Raw genomic sequence first — 18403 nt, 5'->3', positions numbered from 1 at the left:
TAGCTGAATAAATGTTTTGTGCTGATATTTTCCATCTTCCTCAATTGCCTCATACGACTATTTCTGATAGAGGTTCTCAATATCTTTCATGTTTTTGGAGAGCTTTGAATAAAACATTGGGAATCAAAGAAGCTCTTTCTTCTGGTTATGGTTCACAGTCAAATGGACAAATAGCAAACTAATCCAAGTTTAAATCAATATTTTCAGTGCTAATGTAACGAAACTCAAGACAATTTGGCTTTTTATATAGTGGTTGCTGAATTTTCTTATGATAATACAACTCATTGTTCCACCAAAGTTTCATCTTTCTTTCATATGCAAGGATTTAATCCAAGAGTTTTTCAATCTTCCCTGTGCAGCTACGGATTATTTGAATCAGTTACTGTATAAGCACCTTGTGTCTGAAAACTTAAATCATAATAAGGTCAAAGTGAATGAATATGCTGATACATTCAGGAACAACTTCAGCCCTTTTTGTTCTTACAGAGAAAGTCTGGTCACCTTCTCATTTTCATTCTGTCCATATATCATGAGATCACTACTGTGGCCTTTCAATTGAAGTTGCCTTGTATGTGAATAAATTAATTTTGTCTTTCATTTATTCCAACTGAAGACGTATGCTCCTGATCCTTATCATTGGATCCCATTTAAACCTTGGTTATGGCACAAGTGCAAACATTATAAAGTTGAAGAAATTTGGTATTCTCTGAAGTTTTAGGGTTGGCTTTAATTTGTTGTGTGTTCTGTTATCTGCTCTTGTAAAGCACAGCAACTCATCCCCTTAGGAATATTGCAGCACTAGCTACTGACCATGGCACAAGAAAATTTAGAACAGCCAGGTTTTTAGTAACTTTTTAAATTGAGGAAGCTCTGGACAGGAGCAGATGTGGAGAGGAAGTCTGTACCAGTGGGATGTAGTGAGATGAGAAAAGGAGCGCCGCTAAATCTGGCTGTGCAAATCCGGGTTATCTTGAGGAATGCTTTATTGGAAGACCTGAGTAAATTTGAAGGCTGACAATAATGGAGTTTAGAATGAAGATAGCTAGGTAATAATTTCCAAAGGGCCTTGTGTGCTAGGCAGCCTATCTTAAAGCTGATACGTTTTCTAATGGGCAACCAGTGTAAGGATTTCAGGATGGGGGCGGAATGAGATCGGGAGCGGGGTTGCAGATCAGGCGTGCAGCAGTATTTTGCACCACCTGCAATTTGAACAATAGTGTGTCACTGGCTGCTGCCAGTAAAGCGTTACATTAATCTAGGTGACATGTGATTAGTGCCTGGACCAGGGATTTTCTGTAAAACTCTTTTTAGGAGCTGAAGCACAGTGAAACTAGAGCCATAATTAGTGCTGACCTGATCGTTCATGGAATGATTTTGATCCAGCTTGAAACCCAGATTGTTTTCCTCAAATGTTGGGGTTAGGGCAGCACCAAATTCGATGGGCCACCAATAACTGACCAAAACTGCTGAGCTTTAACAAACAGCACAATCTCCGTTAGATAAAGGCAGTTGTTACTCATCTAGTCCGCAATTTCTCTCAAACAACTGGCGAACTGACTTAGCTACTGCTGGATCTTGTACACAGGAGATAAGAAGTTGTGTATCATCAGTGTAGGATATGAATTCAACACTGCAAGCTTTAATAATTTGTGCCAGAGGGGCTACATAGATGTTAAATAATGTTGGGCTAGGGTCAAGCCCTGTGGAATGCCTCTATCAACTGATGGTGTGCATGACTTAAAAGTATCTAAACAGATGGTTTGTGTTTGATTTTTAAGGAAGTCCCTGAACCACTGCAACACTTAGCCATAAATTACTGCATCATACAGTCAGCAGATTAAGATAGAGTGAGAGACCATATCAAAAGCCACAGACAGGTCCAGTAGAACCACCATAATAGGTGTACTAGCATCCAGTGACAGTCTGATGGTATCAGTGACTGCCACTAGTGCAGTCTCTGTGCTGTGCATAGCTCTGAAACCAGATTGTGAAGGACCCAAAATCTGATGTTTCTCCAAAAAATAAGTCAGTTGCTTGTTTATATGACCCTCAAGTAGTTTCCCAAGCAAAGGAAGTAGGGCAATAGGGCAAAAATCTGGAGAAAACCTCAGATCGGCAGATGGTTTCTTGAAAATTTAAGGAAACATGCCAGACATCCATTCTGTCAGAAGTTTGGCAGAGCCTACCGATAGGATGTAGAGAGCCAATACAGAAGGAGTAATAGATTGTGCAGTGAAGGATGTGATCTTAGGTGGACACAGGTCCACAAACTACCCTGATTCAGCATCATTCAGTACCTTCCGCATCTGTTCCAGATAGCAAGGTTTACAATTTTCCAAGGTGTTAACAGGATTCCAAGGAGGTGAATTAAAAAAAGTATCCTCACCATCCTGCGGGTATTGGGTGGCTGGAGAATTGCAGTAAACAATGTCTACCTTGTCAACAAAAAATATGGCTAAGGCATCGCAAAGGGTTGCGGGATGTCACGATTGCAGGCGCAAAACTTGAAAATAATGTCTAATACATTAAAAAGGTCTTTAGACAGATTCTCGCCTGGTCAATTTTATGTGTTAGGTACAGCTTATGAGTGGTTGTGATTTTTTATAATGGATGTTAGGCAACGACTTGTAGGTAGCTTTATGCACAAGGAATTAGGAAGATTGCCACATACATTCCAGACATTTATAATTGGCTTTTTCTTGACGAAGATCTTCGGAGTACCATGGTGCCTAGCATTTGGTAGAGCAACGAGTTTCTTTTCAAAAGGGGCAATCTGATCAAACACCCTTTGAAGGGATCCGTGATACCCATAAGTTCCGCATTTATATCTGATTGTGGAGCAATAGTGGCTGGGGTGAAGGCAGCAGCAAAAGAAGTGAGTGAATCCGCCGCCTTTCATTGGCGTTTGACTGTGCTCACCCCTAAACTGGATTTATTAGGGGCCTTATAGCAGGGAATAGAAAATTCTGATTCACTATATAAATTATCCTTATACTAAACATTCCTAGAAAGATGCTTCTCCAATTCATAATAAGCTGGCTGTTTCTTTCAAAAACATCTTGATCAGCTCAAAACTTCAGGAGGGAGAATACTGTTACACCTTTGTCGAGAAAAGTGTCCACGCCTTTCCAAAGTCTACATGTGTTCAGGTGAGGAAGGATTACTCCTTTCTCTTATGTGCAATGCATTTTTGGATTCAGGGCTTACAGAATGACTGATGGTACTCTTGATCAGCACAACTCTGGTGTCTTCCGCAGTCAACAGGAGACATGTTCACTAAGCTGCTTGAAGTGTGATATATATGGCATGGTGAGACTGCAGAATTCAGTGCTGAGTCAAGAATGTCAAACATGAGCTTCTTCATGTGCCAAACATATGCCTTGAGTTTCAGGAAAGAAGTGTAGCTAAGGCTTCTTAACTGCCCTTTCCAAGATAGTTGTCCATCCGTAGGTTAGTATTTGAGTTTCCCAGTTCAAACAGAAGAGTATTTTACTGTGATATCAGTTCCTATGTGGATCACATAAAAGTAGACATCTCCAAGTGATATATGTATCCCAAAATATTAATTCCCGCACTGAAGTTGCCCCTTCGAAATAGAGATGTGGTAAGTAGTTGCAAACCCAAGCTATAATTTGGTAAAAAGTTCCTGAATCACAAATGGGTTTGGTGTATATTAAAAGCAGTTTTGTGGCCACAAAGGGCTTGATTTTAACACTGCCAAATGCGTTAGCACATTTAGCCCTAGGATTCAAGGTCTCACATTACATTTTACTAATTGACGGGTGGAAAAAACACATTTGAACTAATTTACCATTGTAACTTGATATCATGGTTCAGACAGCCCAAATATTAGCTAGAAAAGCCTTGGTTATGGATAAGCCAGGTCAACTGTGTTTACATCTTCAAAATGATAAAGCAAGTAATCTTTGGCTGATTTCCATTTATAAAATGGCGACTTGTAAAATAGACACATTCTACTGTATTTTCTGCATTGCCTGTTTACAAATAAGCTTTGAGCATTAAAGCTGCAATAAGCAGAATTAACCTCTCCTTGGTAGCAATGGCTACCTGTGATTCAAAAGGAGTAAACCAGAAACACGACCTGTGGACGAGATGATTTATGTACATAGCAGGATCCCTCAATAGGCTGCTGAATAGCCTCAGGAAAAAGCCATGCCATTCATTGATGCTGAGCTATCCCATACTTTATTCTCAAATTACAGTAACTTGTTGAGTAATGGTAATTCTTCCTAGTGGACGCTCCCCTCTTGTATAAACATTATGATAAATATTTGTTGGTAAACTTTCCACTGCTACACACTATGTTCTTAGTTTGGGTGAGATTGAAACCCATCCTTTCAGCTTACAAAGGATATTGAAGCAGCATACAGAAGGAAAATGTCTTGGATCAAACCCCCAATCAACACTATATAACCTCTGAATAAAACACTGGAGTATTAATATAATTTCTCTTTGGTCAACTTCCTGTGTTCTTTTCTTAAGTTGACTTGCAATTGTTAGACCTGGCAGTCTCAGGGTGATCTTCCCTCCAATTTTTGTCTGGCAAAGCAACGTTTTGACAAGTCCCAAACCTGCACTTTCTATACATACAAGTCTCCCCTAAACTAGGCTCTGAACAATCCAGAGGCCAGGGCGCAATGTATTTAAAAGGTAGGACATTTACTTTTAGGTTTTACATGTCCTGGTAGTGAAAAACTCCCAAAGTCGTTTTTTACAACAGCAAGGCCTATCTCTCTGATTGGATAACATTGGGATTACCATATTACATTTTCTAAGTGTAATTCACAATCTAGAAGAATAAGTTTATCGAGTTTCGTGTCTCTGGATTCACAATTTAAAATCAAAACATATGGTGAAGTTGGATTTTAAATTGTAATTCTGAATATGCCACTTTTATAAAGTTGGCATTTTCTTACTTTAGCGATTTGGTGTCTGCTGCCTGTAGCTGATCACTTGTCTGAGGTGAGTGACAGCTGGGTTTTGTGTATTCCCCCTAGGCATTCACACACAATGGGAGCTTGGGTGTGACTTGATGGGCCTTAATGGCCTCAGCCTCACTTACACCCGGATAGACAGTGCCCTCTACTCACATAAAGGGCCGTATAACTCCCCCTATAGATAGTCCGTAGCCTGGGCAGGAAAGCGAAGTCCTCTATGCACTTCAAACACCTGTCTTTGAAGTCTCCCCCAATTCAAAGGCCAAACTGAGTATAGGAACTGGACCTCTCACACCACCAACCCAGTGCACTGCTGGACCTGTGACTACTTTACCAAGAAGAAGGACTGCTGCACTGATGAAGGACTGCTACTCTACTCGACTGTGCTGCTTTGCTAGACGCTTGCCTTGCAGTGCTGCCCTGCTGTTCCCCTGCCTGGGTGTGAAGGGCTGGACCTGCATCACTTGAACCCACAGTGACCCCCATGGGCCATTTGACTGGTCTCCTGATCTAACGTCTCAAGGACATGAAAAAAGATATTTTGAGGCATAGGCGAAGTGGGGAATTAGCCAGGACCCCCTCTTTTGAAGGCCCCACCGGGGAAAGTGAACATTCTCTCTTTTTGAATATCTCTGTATTATATTCCCTTTTTAAATCTTTTAAATCTCTCAAAACTCTGCTTACCTCGACCTTTGACTTTGTCTCTCTGACCCATTTCATCTTAAACATTTTGGGGATCCAAGGCAAGACATATTTCAACAGTTTCATGTGGCTCTGTTAAAGTTGAACACATAATTTTGTATTATTTGGCATCAGGAGTCCTTGTGTTAACTAGAAATGGGTAATAAAATAAAAATGTGTCCCTTACAGGGGCTCCCAAAATATGACTTGCCCACAGCTCCCAGAACTCTTAAGATGACACTAGAATAAAAGACTTCCAACCAACCTACTTCCGTACCTGGACTCTGCCAGCTGTGAGGCAGTCATGCTACCTCGGTCCTGGACCCTTGGAAGTAGGCCTAAGGTGCTTGTTCCAGTAAAAGCAACTCATTCATTGTCAACCCAACGCATCACCTTCTCTGCGTGGATCAGAACTGGTGCATTGCTCCTGTTGCTGGAATCGGAACCCAGGCATCACTCCTGCTGCATTGACTGGAACCAGTGCACAGCTCCTGTTGTGGGGATCGGAACCGGCTCATCGTTCCCATTGAGTGGATCGGAACCAGTGTATAGCGTCAGCTGCGAGTCTCGACTTGGATGCATTGTCGCTGTTGAAGGAACAGATCTGGGACATAGCCTCTGGAACTCTCAGAACCGCTGCACTGCCACCGCTGCATAGAGAAAATCAATGCATCTCCTCTACTACATGGGGAAAATCAACACATCTCCTCAGCTGTGGAGATCAACACCGGCACATTAATTCTGCTGCACCCTGCATCTTCGATGTTGACGCAACCAGGATTAAGGTACTTTTGTTCAGCAGGCCTCCCTGGGTCCCTGTATCCGGTCCATGCTGCATCGTGGTCAGCCTGAACCTTTGATTTTGTCCCAGTCGGGCATGACCGGATATCCCTGATTGGTGCTTCTTGCTTCTAAGTGCTATTTTACAGTTTTAATTTTTCTTTAAAAAATACATTCATAGCTCAGGTTCTACTTATTGGATTCTTGTTGTTTTGGTCTTGTTTTATTTATTAAGTTAAGTTCTATTTTTCTAACTAGGTGTGGAATCATTTTGTGTGGTGTTTTCACTGTTTTACTGTTTGAAGTGTTGCACAAATACTTTACACATTGCCTCTTAAGTTAAGCATGACTGCTCGGTGCCAAGCTACCAGACGGTGAGCACAGCTTAATTTAGGATGTGTTTGTGACTTACTCTGACTAGGATTGTGTTTCCTGCTTGATCACAGTGCATACCTCTGTCAACCACAAACCCAATTTCTAACATTAATCATTTATAAAGAATTTTCACAGTGATTGTGCAGGCACACACCACTGTCAAATGTCAATCATTACTGGAATTTTTTTTTTCTTCCAGGAGCAATGTCTCATGCCTACAAAAGAATATTTATTAAATATTCAGTGATGCATATTAATGTGCTGTCAATTTCATTACAAGACTGGAGGCTACCATTATGAAATAACCTTTAATTGCTGCCCCAACATGCAGCCCTTTAAAGAACAGTAATACCTCATAAAGCTTTAAAATGTCCAGAAAATATATACATCCAGGGCACGCAGTGATCATCCTCTTTTATTCGCTGCTCCTTCACGGATAAGTACTTCAGTTATTCTTTCTCTGTTGTTCCTTATTGACTGTTGTTGAAGTTTATGTACTAACCCTTGATAATATTGTGTGTCTGCCCTTTCAATTTAATTATTGGACCTGGTAGGTCTTTAGGGAGTTGAGTTTGAGTTAACCTTTTTTTAATATTGTGGACAATGTAGGAGGCTGGCCTGGCTTGTAGTGGGTACCAGAGGTACTTACACCTTGTGCCAGGTCCAGTTATCCCTTATTAGTGTAGAAGAGGTGTTTCTAGCAGCTCAGACTGATAGAACGTAGCTATGGCAAAGCAGATAAGGCTGAACTAGGAGACATGTAAAGCTCCTACTATACCACTTATATCATATGCACAATATCATAAGAAAACACAATACATAGAGTTACTAAAAATAAAGGTACTTTATTTTTATGACAATATGCTAAAAGTATCTCAGTGTCAGAGTCACCAGATCCTTGGGGTCTGTGCACGTTCCCAACACGTCCACCACTGAACAGCTCCAAGACTCTGATAGATAAATCACAGAGACTGAGAGAGTACAAGAGGGGAAGAGGGGATTAGGAAGGGAACGGCTGGGAAGGAGACCTGTATTAAAAAAAAAGGTTAGAACACACAATATGAAAATTATATCTCCTGAAATCAATACTATACTATCATTCTAAGCCTAGTCACTCTGAAAACATGAACAATCTAAGAGTTAAGTTTAAAATGACTACGTTTCAAGATGGCCGGATACCTGTAGGGGAATGAAGATGAATTGAATTAAAACTTTCTTATTCAAGTACTTTCCTTTACATGAGAATCAGAAAAACATTCTGACTAAATTTTAAACCAGTCATATAAATCCTGTTTTGAGAATGTATACTAGGATCATACAATATTGCATCTAGAAACTCTGGCCTTCTGTGTACTCTTAAAATGTTTCAACACAAATTGCGCATATTGCATATATATATATATATATATATATATATATATATATATATATATATATATATATACATAGTAAACACCATAAAAAGATTGTGCACCATGAATAACACAATATGGATTCAGGAAACAAATCACATAACTTGTCAACTCGAATATTACATAATAAATATCTTAGAATAGTGGCATACAATAAACAACATGAAATAAACTCGAGGAGAGAATCGTGCGTCTTGCATGTAAAATACCAAGAAATGGTAGACCGCAATGAATATCAAAGTCAAATCATCATTAATCGAATCGCGCGTCTTGCCGATTCGTAAAACACGATGTAAATGTCAAGAAATAACAGCTCACAATAAATAACAAGATCAAAGTACAATGAAACGAATCGCGCTTCTTTTGCCGATTCTTAAGCCACCATGTAAATGTCAAGAAATGGTAGCGCACAATGAAAAACAAAGTTAAATCCTCATGAAACGAATTGCACGTCTTGCCAATTCGTAAAACATCATGTAAATGTCAAGAAATAGTAGCGCGCAATGGACAACAATGTTTAAACACCATAAAACGAATTGCGCGTCTTGCCGATTCTTAAGCCACCATGCCAATGTCAAGAAATGGTAGCACGCAATGAATAACAAAGTCAAACCTTTATGAAACAAATCGCGCGTCTTGCCTATTTGTAAACTATCATATAAATGTCAAGAAATGGTAGCGCACAAGTAATCTGTTACTCATTTAAGAATTAAACCAAGAATATGAAAATTCTCAATAACAGTGTTGGGACAGTCCAACCACCGTCTTACCGCCTGGAACAATGATCACCAATGAAGGATGAAGGGCAGAAGACTGGAAGATCCAAATAGGCCACCGGGACAAGAGCTCAGGAAGAAGCTGCTGCTCTGCACCGGGACCTCTGAATAGTGAGCACTGGGAGTTGGGCTGGCTCTCTTTTATAGAGTCTTGGCCCAGCCCCAGAACCACGCCCACGTATGTTGCAGGGAAAGTCTCTGTAAGGCCCTGGAAAGGGGCCTCACCCTAACACACTCTGAAAACCTGAAGCAATACATTGCAAAGGAACAGTATTTGTAAGCATATTAAAAATAAGTTTTCAGGGTTGAATACTGCAATACAAAAGGTTAAACCACAACATATCAGCACAATGCATAAATTACGTTGTTTTGAGAGTGCTGGGTTTTTGCATTTTTGTCGCCAATAGAGCACGTACTGCTCTGGTGTTGACACTCAGTGAGTACCCTCAGTAAGAAGGTAAGTAATATACACAAGTTATATGTACACAAACCAAAATTAGATAAGTAAGAGCAAGAAAAGTAATGCAAACAGTGTAGAATTACAATAGGTTGCAATAGGAACTCGTAGGTATAGGGGCAACACAAACCATATACTCCAAAAGTGGAATGAGAACCACAAATGGACCCCAGACCTATGTGAGCTTGTAGCGGGTCGCTGGGACTGTAAGAAAACAGTGAGGGTTAGAAAAATATCCCCCCTAAGACCCTGAAAGGTAGGAGTAAAGTACACCTACTACCCCCAGAGAGCACAGAAGTCGTGATAGGGGGATTCTGCAGGAAGAACAAACACCAGCAGTGCACTGACAATGGATTTCTGGACTTGAGTACCTGTAAGACAAGGGGACCAAGTCCAATAGTCATGACAGTGTCCAGGGGGGACAGGAGCCCAGGAAACCCCAGCTGAAGGTGCAAAGGAGCTGCCACAGGTTGGAAGAAGCTTGGGGTTCTGCAAGAAAGAAGAGGTCTAGGGACCTCTCCTTTGGAAAACTGATGTCCCACATCGCGATGAAGCTTGCAGAGGTGTTCCCATGCAGAAAGACCGCAAACAAGCCTTGCTAGCTGCAAGGGTTGTGGTAGAGGTTTTTGGGTGCTGCTGAGGACCAGGAAGGACCAGGATGTCGCCTTTTGGAGGAGGAGAGAGAGGAGGCGCTCAGCAACTCAGAGAGCCCTCACAGAAGCAAGAAGCACTTGCAGAAGTACCCCAACAGGCACTTGGAAAAAGAGTGAACAGGAGTCCACGCAAAGTTGCAAAAGGGGGTCCCACGATGTCGGAGGACAACTCAGAAGGTTGTGCACTGCAGGACAAAGTGCTGGGGACCCAGGCTTGGCTGTGCACGAAGGAAATCCTGGAAGAGTGCACAGGAGCCAGAGCAGCTGCAAATCACATGGTACACAGCTTTGAGGTCTAGCGTGGGGAGGCAAGGACTTACCTCCACCAGACTTGGACTGAAGAGTCACTGGACTGTGGGAGTCACTTGGACAAAGTTGCTGTGTTCCAGGGACCTCACTCGTCAGGATGAGAGGGGACCCAGAGGATCAGTGATGCAGTTTTTTGGTGAAGAGTAAAACTAAATTATGAACCACAACAATTGATCATGGGAATTATATTCCTCAAATGCCGTATCACTAAGAATATCAATATCCATAATTTTGTATGTCATATACTGCAACAATTTTTAAATGTACAGTTTTGGGCTAAAAACATGATAGACTGACAGGATAAGATCTCTATCAATAATATACATTTTTATTCAGTTCATTGACAACATATTAAAGAAATAAAACCAAATACAAAGAAAGGACATTAACATTCACCCAATTCAGTCATTCCACATTCATGTCGGGCTAAAACCTCAAAAAGTACAAAGTGCAAAAGTTACAGAAAATGGAAATATAATAATCCTAATATCATACACTTAGTAAAATAACCAAATGGAATCCGAAGGTTACATATTGTTATCCAACATAACAGACTTAAGGATTGATACAGATCCAACTATGTTGGTATAACGATTTTATACTTATACAAAAGAGGGTCCCACGACGTTGGAGGACAACTCAGAAGGTTGTGCACTGCAGGACGGAGTGCTGGGGACCCAGGCTTGGCTGTTCATGAAGGAAATCCTGGAAGAGTGCACAGGACCCGGAGCAGCTGCAAATCACGCGGTACACAGCTTTGAGGTTCAGCGTGGGGAGGCAAGGACTTACCTCCACCAAACTTGGACTGAAGAGTCACAGGACTGTGGGAGTCACTTGGACAGAGTTGCTGTGTTCCAGGGACCACGCTCGTCAGGATGTGAGGGGACCCAGAGGATCAGTGATGCAGTCTTTTGGTGCCTGCGTTAGCAGGGGGAAGATTCCGTCGACCCACAGGAGATTTCTTCGGAGCTTCTGGTGCAGGGTGAAGGCAGGCTACCCCCAGAGCATGCACCACCAGGAAACAGTCGAGAAAGCTGGCAGGGTTAGGCGCTACAATGTTGCTGGTAGTCGTCTTGCTACTTTGTTGCAGTTTTGCAGGCGTCCTGGAGCAGTCAGTGGTCGATCCTTTGGTAGAAGGTGAAGAGGGAGATGCAGAGGAACTCTGGTGAGCTCTTGCATTCGTTACCTGAAGAATTCCCCAAAGCAGAGACCCTAAATAGCCAGAAAAGGAGGTTTGGCTACCAGATTAGGAGGATTGGCTACCAAGAGAGGTAAGAGCCTATCATAAGGAACCTCTGACGTCACCTGCTGGCAATGGCCACTCAGAGCAGTCCAGTGTGCCCCCAACACCCATGTTTCCAAGATGGCAGAGGTCTGAGACACACTGGGGGAGCTCTGGGCACCTCCCCTGGGAGGTACTGGTCAGGGGAATGGTCACTCCCCTTTCCTTTGTCCAGTTTCGCCACCAGAGCTGGGGGATCCCTGAACCGGTGTAGACTGGCTTTTGCAGAGATGGGCACCATCTATGCCCATCAAAGCATTTCCAGAGGCTGGGGGAGGCTACTCCTCCCCAGCCCTTCACACCTATTTCCAAAGGGAGAGGGTGTAACACCCTCTCTCAGAGGAAATCCTTTGTTCTGCATTCCTGGGCCAGGCTGCCTGGACCCCAGGAGGGCAGAAACCTGTCTGAGGGGTTGGCAGCAGCTGCAGTGGAGACCCCAGAAAGGCAGTTTGGCAGTACCCGGGTTCTATGCTAGAATGGTATTGGGGTGACAATCCCATGAACTTAGACATGTTACATGGCCATGTTCGGAGTTACCATTGTGACGCTATACATAGGTAGTGACCTATGTATAGTGCACACGTGTAATGGTGTCCCCGCACTCACAAAGTCCAGGGAATTTGCCCTGAACGATGTGGGGGAAACCTTGGCTAGTGCCAGGGTGCCCACACACTAACTAACTTTGCACCCAACCTTCACCAGGTGAAGGTTAGACATATAGGTGACTTATAAGTTACTTATGTGCAGTGGTAAATGGCTGTGAAATAACGTGGACGTTATTTCACGCAGGCTGCAGTGGCAGGCCTGTGTAAGAATTGCCAGAGCTCCCTATGGGTTGCAAAAGAAATGCTGCAGCCCATAGGGATCTCCTGGAACCCCAATACCCTGGGTCCCTCAGTACATATACTAGGGAATTATATGGGTGTACCAGTATGCCAATGTGAATTGGTAAATTTAGTCACTAGCCTGTTAGTGACAAATTTGGAAAGCACAGAGAGCATAACTACTGAAGTTCTGTTTAGCAGAGCCTCAGTGAGACAGTTAGGCATCACACAGGGAACACATACAGGCCACATACTTATGAGCACTGGGGCCCTGCCTGGCAGGGTCCTAGTGACACATAGACTAAAACAACATATATACAGTAAAATATGGGGGTAACTTGCCAGGCAAGATGGTACTTTCCTACAGACAATACCCGCCTGATTTGTGCCAATACTGACTTGAACGGCCATTGTGTATTTTCATGTTACACAGGAGCCCAGACTACAAAATCCTGCCTTTTGGTTTCTGATTGCCTTCACCAATAGTAATTAAAAAAACTGACAAGTTTCCCTCATTGTAGCTCTTTGTCTCATGCGTCACACCCACTACTTTTAACCCTGGATTTACAACCAGTATGTGCTTTGTATTTATTCACAAACAATCTCAACTTCATGTGATGATCTACAGATACATTATGGCAATCAATTTATATAAACAAAAATCACTCTGTCTTGCTATATTATTATAAAATGTGTATTTATTCTTGTGACTAATAATAATAGCACATTAAAACATCATATATACTGTGAGAAAGTAGCCTCTTTCTAGCCTTGTTACCCCCACTTTTGGCCTGTTTGTGAGTGTATGTCAGGGTGTTTTCACTGTCTCACTGGGATCCTGCTAGCCAGGGCCCAGTGCTCATAGTGAAAACCCTATGTTTTCAGTATGTTTGTTATGTGTCACTGGGACCCTGCTAGTCAGGACCCCAGTGCTCATAAGTTTGTGGCCTATATGTGTGGTGCCTAACTGTCTCACTGAGGCTCTGCTAACCAGAACCTCAGTGGTTATGCTCTCTCATTTCTTTCTAAATTGTCACTAACAGGCTAGTGACCAATTTTACCAATTTACATTGGCTTACTGGAACACCCTTATAATTCCCTAGTATATGGTTCTGAGGTACCCAGGGTATTGGGGTTCCAGGAGATCCCTATGGGCTGCAGCATTTCTTTTGCCACCCATAGGGAGCTCTGACAATTCTTACACAGGCCTGCCACTGCAGCCTGAGTGAAATAACGTCCACGTTATTTCACAGCCATTTTACACTGCACTTAAGTAACTTATAAGTCACCTATATGTCTAACCTTTACCTGGTAAAGGTTAGGTGCAAAGTTACTTAGTGTGAGGGCACCCTGGCACTAGCCAAGGTGCCCCCACATTGTTCAGAGCCAATTCCCTGAACTTTGTGAGTGCGGGGACACCATTACACGCGTGCACTACATATAGGTCACTACCTATATGTAGCTTCACAATGGTAACTCCGAATATGGCCATGTAACATGTCTATGATCATGGAATTGCCCCCTCTATACCATCCTGGCATAGTTGGCACAATCCCATGATCCCAGTGGTCTGTAGCACAGACCCTGGTACTGCCAAACTGCCCTTCCTGGGGTTTCACTGCAGCTGCTGCTGCTGCCAACCCCTCAGACAGGCATCTGCCCTCCTGGGGTCCAGCCAGGCCTGGCCCAGGATGGCAGAACAAAGAACTTCCTCTGAGAGAGGGTGTGACACCCTCTCCCTTTGGAAAATGGTGTGAAGGCAGGGGAGGAGTAGCCTCCCCCAGCCTCTGGAAATGCTTTGTTGGGCACAGATGTGCCCAATTCTGCATAAGCCAGTCTACACCGGTTCAGGGGGCCCCTTAGCCCTGCTCTGGCGCGAAACTGGACAAAGGAAAGGGGAGTGACCACTCCCCTGACCTGCACCTCCCCTGGGAGGTGTCCAGAGCTCCTCCAGTGTGCTCCAGACCTCTGCCATCTTGGAAACAGAGGTGCTGCTGGCACACTGGACTGCTCTGAGTGGCCAGTGCCACCAGGTGACGTCAGAGACTCCTTGTGATAGGCTCCTTCAGGTGTTGCTAGCCTATCCTCTCTCCTAGGTAGCCAAACCCTCTTTTCTGGCTATTTAGGGTCTCTGTCTCTGGGGAAACTTTAGATAACGAATGCAAGAGCTCATCCGAGTTCCTCTGCATCTCTCTCTTCACCTTCTGCCAAGGAATCGACTGCTGGCCGCGCTGGAAGCCTGCAAACCTGCAACATAGTAGCAAAGACGACTACTGCAACTCTGTAACGCTGATCCTGCCGCCTTCTCGACTGTTTTCCTGCTTGTGCATGCTGTGGGGGTAGTCTGCCTCCTCTCTGCACCAGAAGCTCCGAAGAAATCTCCCGTGGGTCGACGGAATCTTCCCCCTGCAACCGCAGGCACCAAAAAGCTGCATTACCGGTCCCTTGGGTCTCCTCTCAGCACAACGAGCGAGGTCCCTCGAATCCAGCGACTCTGTCCAAGTGACCCCCACAGTCCAGTGACTCTTCAGTCCAAGTTTGGTGGAGGTAAGTCCTTGCCTCACCTCGCTGGGCTGCATTGCTGGGAACCGCTACTTTTGCAGCTACTCCGGCCCCTGTGCACTTCCGGTGGAAATCCTTTGTGCACAGCCAAGCCTGGGTCCACGGCACTCTAACCTGCATTGCACGACTTTCTAAGTTGGTCTCCGGCGACGTGGGACTCCTTTGTGCAACTTCGGCGAGCACCATTTCACGCATCATTGTAGTGCCTGTTTCTGGCACTTCTCTGGATGCTACCGGCTTCAGAGAGGGCTCCTTGTTTTGCTCGACGTCCCCTCTCTCTGCTGGTCCAATTTGCGACCTCCTGGTCCCTCCTGGGCCTCAGCAGCGTCCAAAAACGCTAACCGCACGATTTGCAGCTAGCAAGGCTTGTTGGCATTCTTTCGGCGGGAAAACACTTCTGCACGACTCTCCACGGCAAGAGGGATCCGTCCACCAAAGGGGAAGTCTCTAGCCCTTTTCGTTCTTGCAGAAACCTCAGCTTCTTCTGTCCAGTAGAAGCTTCTTTGCACCCGCAGCTGGCATTTCCTGGGCATCTGCCCATCTCCGACTTGCTTGTGACTTTTGGACTTGGTCCCCTTGTTCCACAGGTACCCTAGATTGGAAATCCACAGCTGTTGCATTGTTGGTTTGTGTCTTTCCTGCATTATTCCTCTAACACGACTTCTTTGTCCTTAGGGGAACTTTAGTGCACTTTGCACTCACTTTTCAGGGTCTTGGGGAGGGTTATTTTTCTAACTCTCTCTATTTTCTAATAGTCCCAGCGACCCTCTACAAGGTCACATAGGTTTGGGGTCCATTCGTGGTTCACATTCCACTTTTGGAGTATATGGTTTGTGTTGCCCCTATCCCTATGTTTCCCCATTGCATCCTATTGTAACTATACATTGTTTGCACTGTTTTCTAAGACTATACTGCATATTTTTGCTATTGTGTATATATATCTTGTGTATATTTCCTATCCTCTCACTGAGGGTACACTCTAAGATACTTTGGCATATTGTCATAAAAATAAAGTACCTTTATTTTTAGTATAACTGTGTATTGTGTTTTCTTATGATATTGTGCATATGACACTAGGTGGTACTGTAGTAGCTTCACACGTCTCCTAGTTCAGCCTAAGCTGCTCTGCTTAGCTACCATTATCTATCAGCCTAAGCTGCTAGACACCCTATACACTAATAAGGGATAACTGGGCCTGGTGCAAGGTGCAAGTACCCCTTGGTACTCACTCCAAGCCAGTCCAGCCTCCTACATTGGTTGTGCAGCGGTGGGATAAGTGCTTTGAGACTACTTACCACTCTTGTCATTGTACTTTTCATAAGAGAAAAATATACAAAACAAGGTCAGTGTATATACACATAGCCAAAAAGTTTTGCATTTCCTCTTTTCACTCTTTTCTAAGTGCTGAAAAGTACTTCTAACTTTCTAAAAAGTTCTAAAAAGTTTAAAAAGTTTTTTTTTTCTCTGTCTTTCTGAAAGCTCTGACAAACTTTTTATCTTTTACTATCACTTTAACTCTCTCTAAAAATGTCTGGCACAGGCCAAAATGTTGATCTGTCCAAACTTGCATATGATCACCTTAGCTGGAAAGGAGCAAGGAATCTCTGCATAGAGAGAGGTTTGAGTGTAGGGAGGAATCCTTCCTTAGAACTGTTAATTAACATGCTTAGAGTACAGGATAAGGCCATAAGTGCCCAATCTGGTGAAAAAGTAGCTAATGGTTCTCAATCTGATCCAGGGACTCCCCCAGGAAAAGATTCAGGAAAGAAACTTCCTAGCCTGCCCATTACTAGACAGTCTAGCATAGTTGGTAATGATGATGAGCCACACCATATAAATAGTGTTGTCTCACATCATAGCAAAAGCATTTATTCTCACCATACTGGTAGTGATGTTTCTGTTAGCCAAGCTGTTAGGGTGGCTTCTGTAAGGGACAGGTCTCCTTCTGTCCATTCTCACCATACTTCTGTTTCAAGGCATGTCCCTCCCACCCACCCTGATGACAGATTGTTAGAAAGGGAGCTCAATAGATTGAGAGTGGAACAAACCAGACTGAAGCTCAAGAAGCAACAGCTGGATTTGGATAGACAGACTTTAGAAGTAGAGAAGGAGAGACAGAAACTGGGTTTAGAAACCCATGGTGGCAGCAGCAGTATTCCCCATAGTCATCCTGCAAAAGAGCATGATTCCAGGAATCTGCACAAGATAGTTCCCCCTTACAAGGAGGGGGATGACATTAACAAGTGGTTTGCTGCACTTGAGAGGGCCTGTGTTGTACAGGATGTCCCTCAAAGGCAGTGGGCTGCTATTCTATGGCTATCATTTAGTGGAAAAGGTAGGGATAGGCTCCTTACTGTGAAAGAAAATGATGCTAATAATTTCCAGGTTCTTAAGAATGCACTCCTGGATGGTTATGGCTTAACCACTGAACAATACAGGATAAAGTTCAGAGAGACCAAAAAGGAGTCTTCAGAAGACTGGGTTGATTTCATTGACCATTCAGTGAAGGCCTTGGAGGGGTGGTTACATGGCAGTAAAGTGACTGATTATGACAGCCTGTATAACTTGATCCTGAGAGAGCATATTCTTAATAATTGTGTGTCTGATTTGTTGCACCAGTACTTGGTGGACTCTGATCTGACCTCTCCCCAAGAATTGGGAAAGAAGGCAGACAAATGGGTCAGAACAAGGGTGAACAGAAAAGTTCATACAGGGGGTGACAAAGATGGCAATAAGAAGAAAGATGGTGAAAAATCTCAAGATAAGCATGGGGATAAGGGTAAAACCAAAGATCCCACTTCAAATCTTAAACACTCTTCAGAGGGTGGGGATAAAACTAATTCTTCCTCTTCTTCTCAACCTGCACACATTAAAAAGCCTTGGTGCTTTGTGTGTAAAAACAGAGGCCATAGGCCAGGGGATAAGTCCTGTCCAGGTAAACCCCCTGAGCCTACCACCACTAATACATCAAGCTCTAGTGCCCCTAGCAGTAGTGGTAATAGTGGTGGGACTGCTGGCAACAGTCAAGTTAAGGGTGTAGTTGGGTTCACTTTTGGGTCCATAGTAGAAACTGGGGTAGTCACTCCCAAGACAGTTTCTGTCACACCTAGTGGCATTGGCCTTGCCACACTGGCTGCTTGTCCCCTTACAATGGATAAGTACAGGCAGACAGTTTCAATAAATGGTGTTGAGGCCTTGGCCTACAGGGACACAGGTGCCAGTATCACTTTGGTGACTGAAAACCTAGTGCACCCTGATCAACACATCATTGGACAACAGTATAAGATTATTGATGTCCATAACTCCACTAAGTTTCTTCCCTTAGCTATAATTC

The sequence above is a fragment of the Pleurodeles waltl genome, chromosome 7 (genome assembly GCF_031143425.1).
Source record: "Pleurodeles waltl isolate 20211129_DDA chromosome 7, aPleWal1.hap1.20221129, whole genome shotgun sequence".
Lineage (NCBI taxonomy): Eukaryota > Metazoa > Chordata > Amphibia > Caudata > Salamandridae > Pleurodeles > Pleurodeles waltl.
This window is presented reverse-complemented; position numbering follows the sequence as displayed.